Here is a 14,978-nt window from a genome sequence, read left to right as displayed (position 1 = left end):
TGGATCACAACAGAATATTGTCTAATATAGTGCTAGAAGATGAGCCCTCTAGGTTGTAAGGCACTACACAAGAGCCACAACAATGGAATCAAGCATACCAAAGACCATGAAGATGACAGGACTAGACAACATCTTGTTCTGTTTTCCATAAGGTTGCCATGAGTTGGAGCGACTAACAACAACATTGCTGACATAACATACAGAATTCTCTAAAATGCATATAAACAACCTTGTGATATTCTATATATGGTGTCATAACAAGAATAGACCTAACCATTAAATTCAGGCTTTTCCAACACATTTAAAAGGAGGGGTGGGGTATTCAGCTATTACTCAAGTCATAATCAGTCCAGATCTTCCAGATTCTGAAATGGATTCCTATGTGGAATCAAGGAGCTGATGTGATGGTGTATAGGCCTTATGTGAAAAGGGTGCCTGAAAAATCTTTTCTTACTGTGTAGACTTGCATGGGTGTGGAGACCACGGTATTATTAGGACAGGGATTTGCTGAGAATAAATCAAATCACTAGTCTTTAGAGAAAAACAATCAATGAGGTCACATCTAGTCAACCCCATGAGGCAAGGGCAGATTGCTCCTCCTGGTCTGGTCCTGAGTGTTGCATTTTTTTCCAAAATTATCTTTCAATGACGTTGGCAATGGCACACTCCCAATCCCTTGTTCCACTGTTTACTATATAAAGACCCATTATGAAGGATTTGCTAAAGGCAGAAATTAACGTTTTAGAGAAATTTTATTCCATTAGGGCTAGTTACATGAATGCAGACTGATTTTCTTCCTGATGGAAAGATTTTTAGCCAGTATTTAAGTGCTTGGAAAAATGTTCTGTGTTTGACAATCTATGAGAGCCTTCCTGATAGAAACAGAATTGTTAGTCAACTGTGGTCTCCATGGTAATTTTTTTGATACCAAGTTTGAATCAATCTTCTAAATATTGAGGCATAACTTGTGAATGTGCAATTGAATTAATAGTAATAGAATTATTAATAATACAGCATTACCTTTAATTCTGGTATTTGAGCCTTTCCACAGACTAGTTCGTAACCTACCTTCAAACTGGTCTCTAAACAGATTAGCAGTCTTTCCTCCTGAATTTATAATGTTCCGTCTGCCTGCTTGTGTTTTCCTTCACTGTACCCACTTTCTGCTTATCTTGTTTCTGTAAAGAGCAGATCTCTTCTACGCACTCCTGAGCCCTTTTCTTAATACTATTTCTTTATTAAGAAGCCCTGGAGGCGCAGTTGTTAAGCTCTCTGCTGCTAATCGATAAACGACCAATGGCTGGAACCCACCAGCAGTTCTGTGGGAGAAAGATATGGCAGTCTGCTTCCATAAAGATTACAGCCTTGGAAACCCTATGGGGCACTTCTACTCTACCCTATAGGATCTCTGTGAGTCAGAATCAACTAGATAGCAAACGGGTCTCTTTGTTACCCTTAGTATTTTATATAATTGAGATTGCATAGGCTCCCTGGCACTAGGACTTGCTACATTGGAAAGAACACTGGTTTGTTAAGATACCTTGGTTGGAGTTCTAACTCTGCCAAAAGTGAGCTCCGTGACTTTAGTTAAATTTTTTTGATCTCTCAGTTTTCCCATGTAAAAACTGAACCATGCCCTTCAGCTGTAGACTCTGTGATGAATCTCATGTCAAACAAACTAATTCAGTCATTAGCACTGGTTTCATGCTCTATATTTTTAAGAGAGTGTTTTTCATCCATTATCTTTTCAGATTTGTGCTCAAAGTTCAGAATTACGATAAGCAGCTAAAAGCAGCTCTGAGCTGGTGAGAGGCAGAAGAAAATTCACCTCTCCAAGGAGACTCATGCTCAGATAAACCTTCAGACTGTGTCTGCCGGCCCGGAGTGCTATTAACCACATGTTTCCAGTGGCAAGGTGGAGGCCATCACTTGATTTACTCCTTATTGGCCGTCTCTAAGTGTCCAGAAAGCTGTAAAAACAAGGAAAAAGCCTAACAGCTCCTCGTAGGCCAAGAATGAGCAAGTCTTTGGAGGTTATCCATTTAGGACGATAGTCTGAAGTGTGAATCCTCAATCACTTCCCCACACCTGGACCGAGGAGAGAGGGAATGAAGCAGCTAGGTTTTTTTTTTTTTTTTTTTTTTTTGTGCTTTTCCTGGAATTTATTCCTTTTTATTTCCTTATTCCTCCATTTTTTAACTGTACATAGGTAAAAGGGAAGTAACAGAAGAGGCAAATTATCCCCCAAAGTTCTGAGAATTTGCTCCCTCAAGCTATGCATAGCTAAAATACATATTTATTGAGTGCCTACTATGTTGTATTTATAAGTTAGGGGATGGCTATATAGTATAGCAGTTAAGAGTAAAACCTGAGGAACCAGTTAATATAATGTTGCAAACAGTGACAGGAACATACTTAGCACACAATAATGTTAGCTTTTAATACGTTGCTTGTTGTTGTTGTGTGTTGGGTACTAAAGATATCAGGTGAGGGAAATAAATAGTTTCGGCCTTCACGGACAGCAAAAAACAAACCTTATATACTTTTTTTTTTTAATCCTATATAATTTAGTAAATATTTTGAATACACCGTTTTTGAAAAATCTGTGGCTTGGAGAATAAAATGTACTTCAGGATTCTGGACTCTTCTCTTGGATATGTCCCACTACGTTTCTTAAGCTTCTGTTATAATAAATCAGACAAACACAGGGTTTCAGTTAAAATGTAAAAGCATAAAATAAATTTACACTGTAGCTTAGGTCACATTGGTCTTGCCCTATTTTATAATCCTCCAGGCTGAGAAAGATTTCCTTTTTTATGAGTGGGAAAATGAGCTCAGCTGGTTTCGCCTCAGACTCCTCTGCCTTCCCACTTTCCAGATCCTTCCATTATTTTGTCGATGGAGTTACATCTCTTTGTGTCTTTCCCCCTTAGATAGTCTCTTAACATCTCCCAACAGGTGTGACACCAAGGATCCATCAGAGGGTAGTTCAGTGTTTCACCAGCTATTTGGCTGAGGTAATAATGCGGGTGCTGCAAGTTAGCTTAGGGGGATGTGGTTGTACATGGGACATTAAAATTAATTCTACACTTGAATCCATTTGTTGTGCTGTGAGGCAGCAGATCTGCTAAGAGAAAAGGATGGCTCTAGAGAAGCCACAGAGGGCAGGGAAGTTCTAGGCCTGGAGTCAAGGTGGCTGATGGGAGAATTTCATGGTTGTCACAATGATAAGGTGACAGCAGAGACACACTGACTCCTCCAGGGATGAGCTGGGGTGCACTGCCTCATTCCTTTACCTCATTCTTTCGCTCGCTGAAAACACAGGTGCACACAGTCTCGCGCAAGTGAGCGCAACAGTCTCTAACAGGAGCACATTCCTCAGTTTTCCAAGTGCTGTGGGCAGCTCGGTAAGCAGAGAGGTTATGGAAACATAACGAGGACGTGTTAGTGTTTAGCCAGTGTCAGGTCTGACTGAAAGTGAAATCTTGTTCCTGTCATGCTGTAGGATTTCGGGGAGAGCCACACTGAGGTGGGGAAGCAGAGACACTCAGGCGATTTTATGTGGGTTTTAAAGGGCAGTTATGATTAGAGATGTGACTGTAAAAATGGCATTTCAATGTTCCAAATTTATTCCCCCTTGGTGACTTCCATGTCAAATTCACTTAGTTTACAAATATAAAAAAAGATTTCCAACTGCAGCTGTGGGAAGCTCAACAAGACACTCAAATAAAGCAATATGGAATCCTGTCCTTTTCAGCTTTTAAAGAGCCCTGGCCACCAGCATGGGAGACAGTAGAAGGTAAGCTTGGTAGGTGGAGGTGGTGATCAGTGAGTCATCAATGATTGATGAATCATCAGTGATCAATGAGTCATCAATGAGCCATGCATCTGACAGGTAGGCTGCTCAGCTGAGGTAGGTTGGCACTCTGGCCCCAGGGCGTCACAGCCACCCTCACTGTAGCCCTGCTCTGTCAACAAGAGCTTTCAAAAGGACACCAAGGTAGTTACCAAACTATGAGCAGAGCAATTTACTGAAAAAAAAAGCAAAGTGCCTGCTATGTGCCAGGCAGTGTATAAGACTGTGGGCATTCTAGACATCTGTATTCTCGTGGCAAACTGGCCATTCATTATCTGGTGCATCTTGGCAAGTCATTTGATCTCCCGGACGTCCAAGGAACCCAGACTCAACTAGCCTGTGTGCCAGGCTTTGTTCCAGCACTTTCCAGTAGTATAGGAAGAATGTTAGCAGGTCTATTAAATTTTGTTCTTGTAACCTGTGAAGTGCCACACCATGTATACTATCCTGTTGTACAGCTCTAGGTGGCTCCATTCCTTCTGGGGCCTGGTCCCTGGACACAAAGCCAGAGCATTCAGCCAAGGTGCAAGATGCCAGACAACAGAGCTGAAGGAAGCACAGTGGGGTGTTTTGCATTAAATTAGTCAGGAGGTGTGGCCAACACTGTCAGTTGCTCATTCAGTACTTTGTCTCCCATTGTTCTTTGCTCTGGGAAACCCAACTATTTTGGGAGAGGGGGCAGTAACGTGCCCAACCCAAGGCATGCTTGTTTTAAGATAAATCTGATCGTCCTGATTTTTTATTTCCTAGCCTCTTTTGCATCTGTGAGAAGACTTGTAACCCAAATCTGACCAATAAAATCTACGTAGCAGTCTGCTGAGAAGGGAGTGCAGCAAAGTTAGTTATGAAAGCTATTGATTTCCTGATTAAAGAAAACAGATGTGGGTGTCAAGATTTCTTCCTTCTTCCATAATCTCCCTGTCTTCTACACAACTATGATGGCTGGGGCTGCAGCAGCCTTTCTGTGATGAGGAGACACAGACCACAAGAATAGCAGAGACTTTGGACCTAATATGCTTGAGCCACTAAAATGACAGAAGTAATTGTCTACCTCTGATCTTGGTGTGAAAGAAAAACAAGGTCTTGTTCTTTATAGCCTCTATCATCAGGTTTTCTATTAAAGACGCTGGACACATTCCTAGCCATTATGGTAGAAAATGGTAGTTGGGTGCTCCATCTCTCTGCAGGGAGGCTCAGTAATTCCAAGCACATAGTTTAAGACGCATAACAAAGTTAAGAGTGACCCAAGCCAATATCATTATCTGGTGGGGCTGGGAAACCAAGAAGCGAGGTTTTGAAGGAGGAGTCAGAGTTCTTAGAGTGGGTGGAGATTAACGTTGAAGTATTAAGAAAGCATTATGGGATACTCTGACCATCTATTTGGGAGCATATAAAAAGTGGACTCTGGCCCTAGTTGAAGTTAATAGGATATTATCTGACTAGGATATATTTTAATATATATATATTATATACATATATACACATAAACATATATAGTATATGTGTGTATATATGTGTATATGTATATTAATATGTGCATATGCATATGTATATATATTTTTATACACACACATATCCATATGTAAGCTCTCACCTCTTAGGACCTTGTGACATTAATCACTTTCATGCAAACTAGGAACATCAGTTTTGTCTCACTATAAAGAGTCCTGGGCATGACCCACATGTCCTACTGCATTTCTTGTGCCTCTTTCCATCCTGCTCTTGCTTCTTGCTACTTCTGGTATCATTACACATCCTCTTGGTTTGATCCCTGCATAGTCTGTCTATAAACTTAACTCACCCTCAAACTTAAGATTGTGTCTCTCTCCAGATATGCTGCCTCAAGCAGCTTTGAGTAAACATTAATCCTGTTTACAATCTCAAAATAAATAAATAATAGCAATGAACAAAAAGACAGGCAATATAGTTCTCAAGCAAAAGGATGGCATAGTAAGCAACTGATAAAAAGATGCTGTAAAGAAAATATTCGATATCATGGAAAGAGCTCCCAATATATCAAGATGTGAAAAAATAGTTTCCAAATTTATTTTCATTTGTCGTGGGGAAAAAAGACAGTAAGAAAATGTTTCAACATACTAAAATTACTTAAACTGAATGGTTGAATAGTAGAATGATGTATATATTTTTTATTCTCTTTACTTACCACATTTGGTGCCCTGATTCATTCTTACTAGTCAGCAGTCTGAAGATTTCTTACTTTAAAAAAGTTACTTTTGGGCCTCACCAAGGTTTTTACAAGTGGGTACAGATGAAGGGCAGCTCAGAGTCAAAGAATAATAATTCTTCCCAATCGTATAGCACTTTCACATTAAAGTGCTTTCATGTGCATTATCTGATATGATCTACTCAACAGTAGACAGGTATTATAATTCTCATTTTACAGTTTCAGAATCAGAATTTCTGAAAGATTAACTTAATTGCCCAAAGTCAGACAGATATTTTGAAGTAGGGTTGGAATTATAACTCACATCTCCCAACTCCAAGCTCAAATTTCTTTCAAATGTTGCTCCCTAGGGTTGTCCCTGGTCACTAGCTGTGACTCCAAATTTCATCATGGACAGTGCTAAGGGCCTCTATCTGGTTAGAAGGAGTTTCTGCAGAACTTGACTTGGAATTCCATGCGCATGAATGATGTGATTAGCTGACTGGCCTGATCACCAAAAAGAAAAAAACAACACTGAAATGAATAAACACTCAAACTCCATTCCCATGATCTGAATACTTGATTGGATTTTAAAGATGTAATATTTAGGATTTTATTTTCCTTTATGGTGGAATTTATCTGAATGATAGTTGATAACATCGTACAACATTTTCTTAGTTTCTCCTTTCCATAAATTAAGACATGACACCTAAGCTTTCATTCATTTATTAGTAGATTTTCTCTCACTATTAATTTTGAAAAGTCTTAGGGGGTGCTAATAAAGATGGGGGTGATGTGAGGGAGTTAAACATTAAGTCAACCCTTGGCATGCTCTCTGCTTGTGACTGAGGAATCAGGGTACCATCTTCTCATTTGACTTTAAATTTTCTTTGAGGGACCTCTTGAGAAAGTGGGCAGCACTCTATCTACCGGGGCTCAGATCTAGCCATGAAATACCAAATTATTCAGTTGGAAACAGAAAGATCCTTCATAGCACGCTTACAAAAATATCCTGCAGTAAGAGGATACTGTTGGCACACAAACATAAAACGCACGTATATTTGCATACAAATCAGGGTTTCCAACTGGACCCGTTCACCAACGAAGCAAAATAAGAGCAGACGTGAAGGTTTACAATTTGGGTGATTTGTCATGGTACTCAGAACGAAAAAATTACAGGTCAAAGCCCTGAAATGGGAGAATCGGAAGAGGCGTAGTAAGCCCTTTCAGGAGCCTAATGCAAGAGACTGGATTATTGGTAGGACTGCAGAGAGTGACACACATTGAAAGTGGTGCAGTCAGCCACCATTTTTGAGCAGAGCGCCGCCATCTTTGAGTAGGGAGCCACCATCTTTGAGCAGTGCGCCACCATCTTTGAGCAGGGTAGGGGTATTTCCGAATCTGCTCAAAAATCTGAGGGCAAGAGATTTGGTAGCCGTGCAGTGTGTAAAATGCCCTTGTTTTCTAAGAGGAAGATTAAGTTTCTAGCTGGGCTTGGACCATAATTTTTCCCGTTCCGGGTGCCATGGCGAATCACCCAATTTTTTAAAATTTGAGTTTGTTCCAGTGACATTTCCTCAGCCATGACTGAACCAGGCAGAACCAGTTCAACCCTGGTAAAAGTACGGTAAATGCTAAATTTGAGAAGAATGGTGGAAAGAATTATGGCATAAATCCCTACTATATGTTTCCCTTTTCTTATTCTAATTAGCTGGAAAGCTGCTTGGTTCCTGTTGACTATGCATACTCTTGTATTTGAGCAGCCATTTAATTTCTTTTTTTTTTTAATTGCTTTGAGAGATCACAGATTTCAGGGACAGCCACTCATATTTGCAGAATCTCTACTTCTAAAACTTGACAACTTTACATTATAAACCAGGCCTCAATTTGTATTGTTAATGTTTGATACTTAGTATTCCTTAAAAATTTTACATCATGCATTTCATAAATTTTTAGATTGATTTTTATGTGAGATATTAGATCTTTTATGTCCTTAGACTCAGTCATTTGCAGATAGTTGCAGAACTCAGAAAGGGTTGTCTGACTATGTCTTTTGGTGGGGAGGGAGAGGACTTGATGAGCTGACTCCAGGAAAATTTTTATTAATTTCTTTTTAAAAATTGATAATTAGTTATAATTACACTACCAGAGGGTAAAGATATAAAATTAGATTCTGTTTTACAGCATCGAAAGAAGGAAGTGTGCATGCAATAGTAAAATACTATAGTCATTGAGTGCAACTCAAGGGTTCAATCCTAGCTTCCTTATTTATCAGTTGAAATAAAGCAAGTTAATCATACATTTCTCATTATTTTTTAATTTTAAAAATAACTAATCTGTGAAGTTGTTGTGATCATTATATAAAATAATGTATACAGTGTGTCTGATAAAGATTTTTTGTTGTTGTGTGCCTTCAAGTTGATTCCACTCATAATGACCTTATATGACAGAGTAAAACTCCCCCATAGGGTTTTCTAGGCTGAAATATTTATGGGAGCAGAGATCCAGGTCTTTTCTTTTGTGGAGTGGCTAGTGAGTTTGAACCACCAACTTTTCAGTGAGTAGCCGAGTGCTTAACCATTGCACAACCAGGGCTCCTTGCTTTTCTCTTCAGGTTTTATGTTAAAAATATGATATTGGATCTGCTAACCCTGATGGTAGTTGACTTTTAGGGGAATGTGTGTAATTATTTGCCTTGTCTTAATTTTTTTTTCTTTGTAAACCACTTACATGATATTTTTCCATCAAAATGATGTTAATTTTGTCACTTATCTCAAAAGATAGAGGCAAAATGGTGAAAATAGAAGTATAAAAACACCCACAGTGCCAGGAACAAGAAGAGAACTAAGAGTCATGGGAGTGAGCCTGTGCAGTAACACTGTAGACCATTGAGTGGTGAAAGAGGGATTGATTTAGACCAAATAACACCAAATTGACACCCAGACAGTATGTCACAAACTGTGTTGGAAACCCTGGTGGCATAGTCGACTCGACGGCAATGGGTTTCTTTTTTTTTAATTTTATTGAAGATACTAAATAAATAAATAAACGAAGGTTTAGAAAACAGCAAGAAAAGTACAGAACAATATTTTTAAATGAAAAATTTGAAAAAGAAAATCTTTAAAAATCAAAAGTAGTTACTAAAATTAAAAACGAAAAGAACATTTAAAATGTAGGAATATCTGAGTCAAGAATGGGTGATTAAGAAGATAGATCTAAGGATATTAACATCAGAGGGATAAAAAATGGAAATTATGAAGAGAAGTAGTAATAGTACGTTAGTCGGCAATAGTACTACTCATTAAATGTATCTGTTCTTTGACTGCTATTTTGGCATATGTAGAATTGCATCTTCTGCTCGCCTTTATGCATAGGTGGGATCATGTGATTAGTTCTGGTGAATCAGCAAGGAGTAGATATGATGAGTATCTCTTCTAAAGCAAATGTGTAATTCCCGAGCATTCTTTTCCCTTTCAATGGCAACAGGCAACAAGCAGCATGGGGACTGCTGCCTTAGCCTGGGCCCCTGAGAAACTACAATGAACGGAGCCCCTCTGATGAATAGGAAATGAACGTGTAGCACGAACAAGAAATAAATCTTTGTCATTTTGGGCCACTGAGATTTTGGGAATACGCTAGTATAATACAGTTCTGGAATCGGCAAACTAAGGCCTGCAGTCCCAGACCACATCTTGTTTGTAATTAAAGCATCATTGGAGTGCAGCAACACCTATTCATTTAAATCCTGTTAACTTACAATGTCTGGGACTGTTCTTGTGCTGCAGGGGCAGAACTGAGTAGTCATGACTGAGACCGTAAGGTCTGCAAAGCCTAAGATATTTGCTGTCTGGCCCTTTGAGAAGATGTTTGCTGACCTCTGCTCTACCCTAAATTCCATTCCTCAGAAAAAGAAGTGTTTATATATACTATAACAATCTCACAAAAATATACTTCCATTTCCTCTCTCATAGCCTTTGAGCTGTTGCGGTCATACGTTTTACTTCTACATATTTTATAAACCCCAAAACACGTTGGTATTACTTTTCATTTAATACTTGTGCAATTTTTTATGTATGTTTTTTTCTAGGAAAAATCTTACTAAAAATGAGAGAAAGTTTCAATATCACATATATCTAAATTGCATTAAATATCCTTTGTGATGAATTTGTTTTTTTTTTAAAGTTCTAACAGCACTTGGAAACCCTGGTAGCATAGTGGTTAAGTGCTACAGCTGTTAACCAAAAGTTGGCAGTTTGAATCCACCAGGCACTCCTTGGTAACTCTATGGGGCAGTTCTACTCTGTTCTGTAGGGTCACTATGAGTTGGAATTGACGCGACGGCAACAGGTTTGGTTTTAAGCACAATTAGCAAATCTTAAAATTGAATCATAGATTTAATACACAAATTCTACAGGGCAAAACGAGTGGGTTACTAACAAAACAGTACTAAAAGGGAAATCTATAACTCTAACTATTATTATCATAAAACAAATTAGCTCAGAAACAAAGGAGTTAAGGATTCAATTCAAGGAGAGGGAAATAGAAATAAGTAAACCCAAATAAAGAAGCAGAAACAAAATGATAAACATAACGGGAAAAATTGAAGGAAAAAAAAGTAGGGAAAGAAAAATAAACGATGTGAAAACAAAACCAAAGGATGGTTTGTAAAAGCATAAGATACACACGCCTCTGACAAGTATGATTAAGAAAAAGAGACATTAAAATACTGAATGTAAAGTAGATATAATGACAAAATCAACAGAGGCTTTTAAAGTGTTGAAGGATTAGTATTAAATATACATCATTAAAATGCATAAAATTATATGAAATGGATTAAATTTCTGAAAATATAATAACAGCCAAATTTTGAAGAGGGAAAATTAAAAGTCAATTAGACTATTTTAATGTATTGAAATGGAGTTCCAAGCTTTTTCCCCACTGAAAAAGGTCTCCCAAAATATAACTTTATACCAAGAATGTAAAAAAAAAAAAAAAAATGTACTTAATTCAATAGTTTATTGAGGTTACGATGGAAATGATACCTTCGTGGACTGTTGGTGAGAGAGAGCCCTGGAGCCATAGCTTGGGAGAGCGTTCTTGCACTGCTTGATGAAAATGCATCCACATGTACACACTGTTCCACATTGGGTCAACAGAGGAATGCAATTCATAAGAGACAAGTCACAGCTACTGGTCCAGCATGTAAGTAGCTTCGAAGTCTTCACTCTTGTCCTCACAATAAGAAAAATGCTGAAAAATTGAAAATCAATAGCTCTTCTTAACTCCGACAGGAATTGAGATCATAGGGTAAACTACCACCCCTAAAACATGAAAGTCGCACAGGTTGATACAGAGAATCACTGCTTACTGGGAGCAGAAACAGCCACTTCTGGATCCAATATGGTGTAGGAATAATGAAAAGTTAATTGACTAACTGATGGAGACTGAGCATGGGTGGTGCAAAGGACTAAATGCTGAACTACTAGCCCAAAGATTGGCTACTTCAAGCTACCCAGAGGCTTCTTGGAATACAAGGCTAGTAATCTGTTTCCAAAAGGTCATAACTCTGAAAATCCTATCTATGGAGCAGTTCGAATCTGCACACATGGGGTCACCATGAGTCAGAATCGACACAAAGATAATTAACAACACCATAAAACAGCAATATATAAAAATTAATCACGTTCCTATATAGCAGCAGCAATAAAATATGTAATTAAAATTTTTCATATGGAACAGCAAAAAAAATCAGATAGTCATTTTATAATACAGCTAGCAAAAGATATAATGATCATTCAGAGTAAAAAATTCAAATTTAATTAAAGGGCCTTATAAAGACTAGAGTTATACCAAAATAAATAGGAAGAATTGATACAATAAAATGTCAATTTTCTTCATATTAATTCATAAGTAAACGTAAATTCAATAAAATGTTAAATATTTTTCTTGAAATGTAAATTTTTTTCTTGAAGTAAATAATCCTAAAATTTATATTAATGCTGTTAAAAATTCATTTATAACAGAGACATAGTATTACATTGAAGTGAAAACAAAGATTATTTGTCTTAAGGATGGGCAGTAAAGTTGACATATTTTTGCTATTACAAACTGTGCCAAAATGAATTATCTTTTTAAATATCTTCTTAAATATATGTAAAAGTTTTCTAGGGTGGATTCATAGAAATTAAATTGAACCAAGCACTTACAATATAATTTGGAGAGGAGGAAGTAAAATTAAAAAGATTAAAGCTGTTGGAGTGGGGCTTTAACACAGATTTCAGATGGGTGCGATGCCAGATATCTCGGTTTATAATCAGGTTAGAGCAGGGTTTCTCAACTTTGGCACTATTGACATTTTGGCCAGAAAATTCTTTGTTGTGAGGGACTTCTCTGGGCATTTTAGGATTTTTAGCAGCATCCCTGGACTCTACCACTTCAGTTGTGATGACTAAAAATGTCTCCAAGCATTGCCAAATGTCCCCTGGGGGCAAAATTGCCTTCAGCTAAAAACAATTGGGAAGAGGCATTGGCAGTACAGTGGTAGAATTCATAAATTCCATGCTGGAGACTCAGGTTCAATTCTCATCCAATGCACCTATGTGCAACCTCCAACACTCTGTTAGTCCGTCAGCGCAGGCATGTGTGTTGCTGTAATGCTGAATAGGTTTCAGTGGGGCTTCCAAAGTAAAATGCACTAGGAAGAAAGGCCTGGCGATCTACTTCCAGAAATCAGCCAATGAAAACTGTATAGATCACAGCAGTACAATCTGCAACTAATCATGGGCATGGTGTAGGACTGGGCAGTGTTTTCGTCCATTGTGCATGAGGTTACCATGAGTAGAGGGCCAAATCAAGGGCAGCTGAAAACAGCATTGAGAAGAACCACTACTTTAAAGTAATTAAAACTATTTGATATTTGCATAGGCATAGACAAGTAGGGAGCCCTGGTGGCTAACCAAAAGATCAGCAGTTCGAATCCACCTTCTGCTCCTTGAAAACCCTATGGGGCAGTTCTACTCTGTCTTATAGGGTCGCTGTGAGTCGGAATAGACTTGGTGGCAACAGGTTTGGTGATTTTTTTTTTTTGGTTATAGACAAGTAGACGTATTATCAGGAGGAAAGGGAAAAAAATTGGACCTACATGCATGGGAAATCGGTATATACAGAATTGCTGTTAAAATTAATGGAGAAAGGTTCAATAGAAGATCCTGAGATAATTAGCTATGTATAGAAAAAAAAAATGGTATACACCCTTTTACCAGCAATTTCATTGCTATGAATCTACCCTAGAAAACTTTTACGTATATTCAAGGAGATATTTAAGAAGATATTCATTTTGGCACAGTTTATAATAGCAAAAACATGCAAACAACTTTATTGTCTATCCTTAAGAGAAATAACCTTTGTTTTTAATTCAATGTAACACTATGTCTCTGTTATAAATGAATTACATCTAAAAATAATACTGAGAGAAGAAAGCAAATTGCAAAATGATGCTTACCGTAAGATATCATTTATTTAAAATATTCACACACACAAAACAATAATATTATACTGTTTATAGTTGCCGACAAGTGTATTAAATATACCGAGCCCTGCCAGGGAAAATGTTTATCTTTCTGAAAAGAGAGAGAGAGGGCAAACAGATGATGTGGAATTTTAGCTAAATCTATAATTAAAAAAAAAAAAAGTTCTGAAGCAAGTGTGGCAAAATGTTCATATTTGTTAATATCTGGCTGGCAAACATAAAGATGGCTGTTATTTTCTGTCTATTTCTGCATGTGGAAATGTGTGCAAAATAAAATTATAAGGTAATATCGATCGTGTCTATCCCATTGATAAAAATGTTTTTAATGTTTAAGTGTATAATTAAGCCTACGTAATAGGGTTGCTATGAGTTAGAATGGACTGTATGGCAACTTTATTTATTTATGTTTTTAATAAATATGTTAAACCCTGTGAAAGCCAGAACCTGTGTAAGGTGGAAACCTGTCAGAGAAGGAAAACTTAAATATTTTCCACTAAAATGAACAATAGAAAATATATAAGGGGAAGTTCTGGCAAAATAGCGCTCTAGGCAGAAGCACCACACCGTCCTCCACAGCAAAGATCCGAAAAACTAAGCCGAACAGAGAATACAACAATCCTGAAACCCTAAAACATCAAATGAAGAGTTAAAGAACTCAACCAAGCACCAAATGGAGTGAGAAAACTGACAGAGAACGGAGAGCAAGAAATTCATACAGAGGTCCCCTACCAGCTAACGCAGTGTGGATCCACCATCTTGGACTCCTATCGGAGACCAGCAAACAAGTGTATGAGAAAGCAGTTTCACAGAGTGTCCAGCGGGAGACAAAACAACCGGTAATTTGCGGTGTGCGCTTTCCCACCCCCCACCCCTCTTCGCCCCAGCTTGGCCTCCTCTGCTTCCCGTGACCACGGTCTCTTGACCAGGAAGCGCCGGCTGCTTGGATTCCACACACCCAAGCAGGCGGCTCTCTGGGTGCCATTTGTTGGCTGCTGGTGTTGCTTTTTTCTGCTTCTTTTGATTTCTTCCTTGCCTCTTGCCATCTCCCCCTCCTTTCTCTCGAGTGCCTTGCTCCGTGCGCCGTCTTTGCTTCTTCCTGAGGGGCTGCCGAGCGCCGGCAATTTGTGATATATGCTTTCCCACGCTCTACCCTTCTTCACCCATGCTCAGCCCCCTCTGCTTCCTGCAGACACAGTCTCTTGTCTAGAACCATCAGCCCACACTAGCTGGCTCTCTGAGTGCCATTTGTTGGCTGCTCATGTTGCTTTTTTTTTTTCTGCTTCTTTTGATTTCTCACTTGCCTCTCGCCACCTCTCCCTCCTTTCACTCAAGTGCCTGGCTCCGTGCGCCATCTTTGCTTCTTCCTGAGGGGCTGCAGAGCGCCGGCAATTTGTGATATACGCTTTCCCACTCTCTACACTTCTTCACCC

Source organism: Trichechus manatus, unplaced genomic scaffold (genome assembly GCF_000243295.1).
Source record: "Trichechus manatus latirostris isolate Lorelei unplaced genomic scaffold, TriManLat1.0 scaffold00318, whole genome shotgun sequence".
In the NCBI taxonomy this organism is placed as follows: Eukaryota; Metazoa; Chordata; class Mammalia; order Sirenia; family Trichechidae; genus Trichechus; species Trichechus manatus.
The sequence above is the reverse complement of the archived record's forward strand: the minus strand, read 5'-3'. Positions refer to the sequence as shown.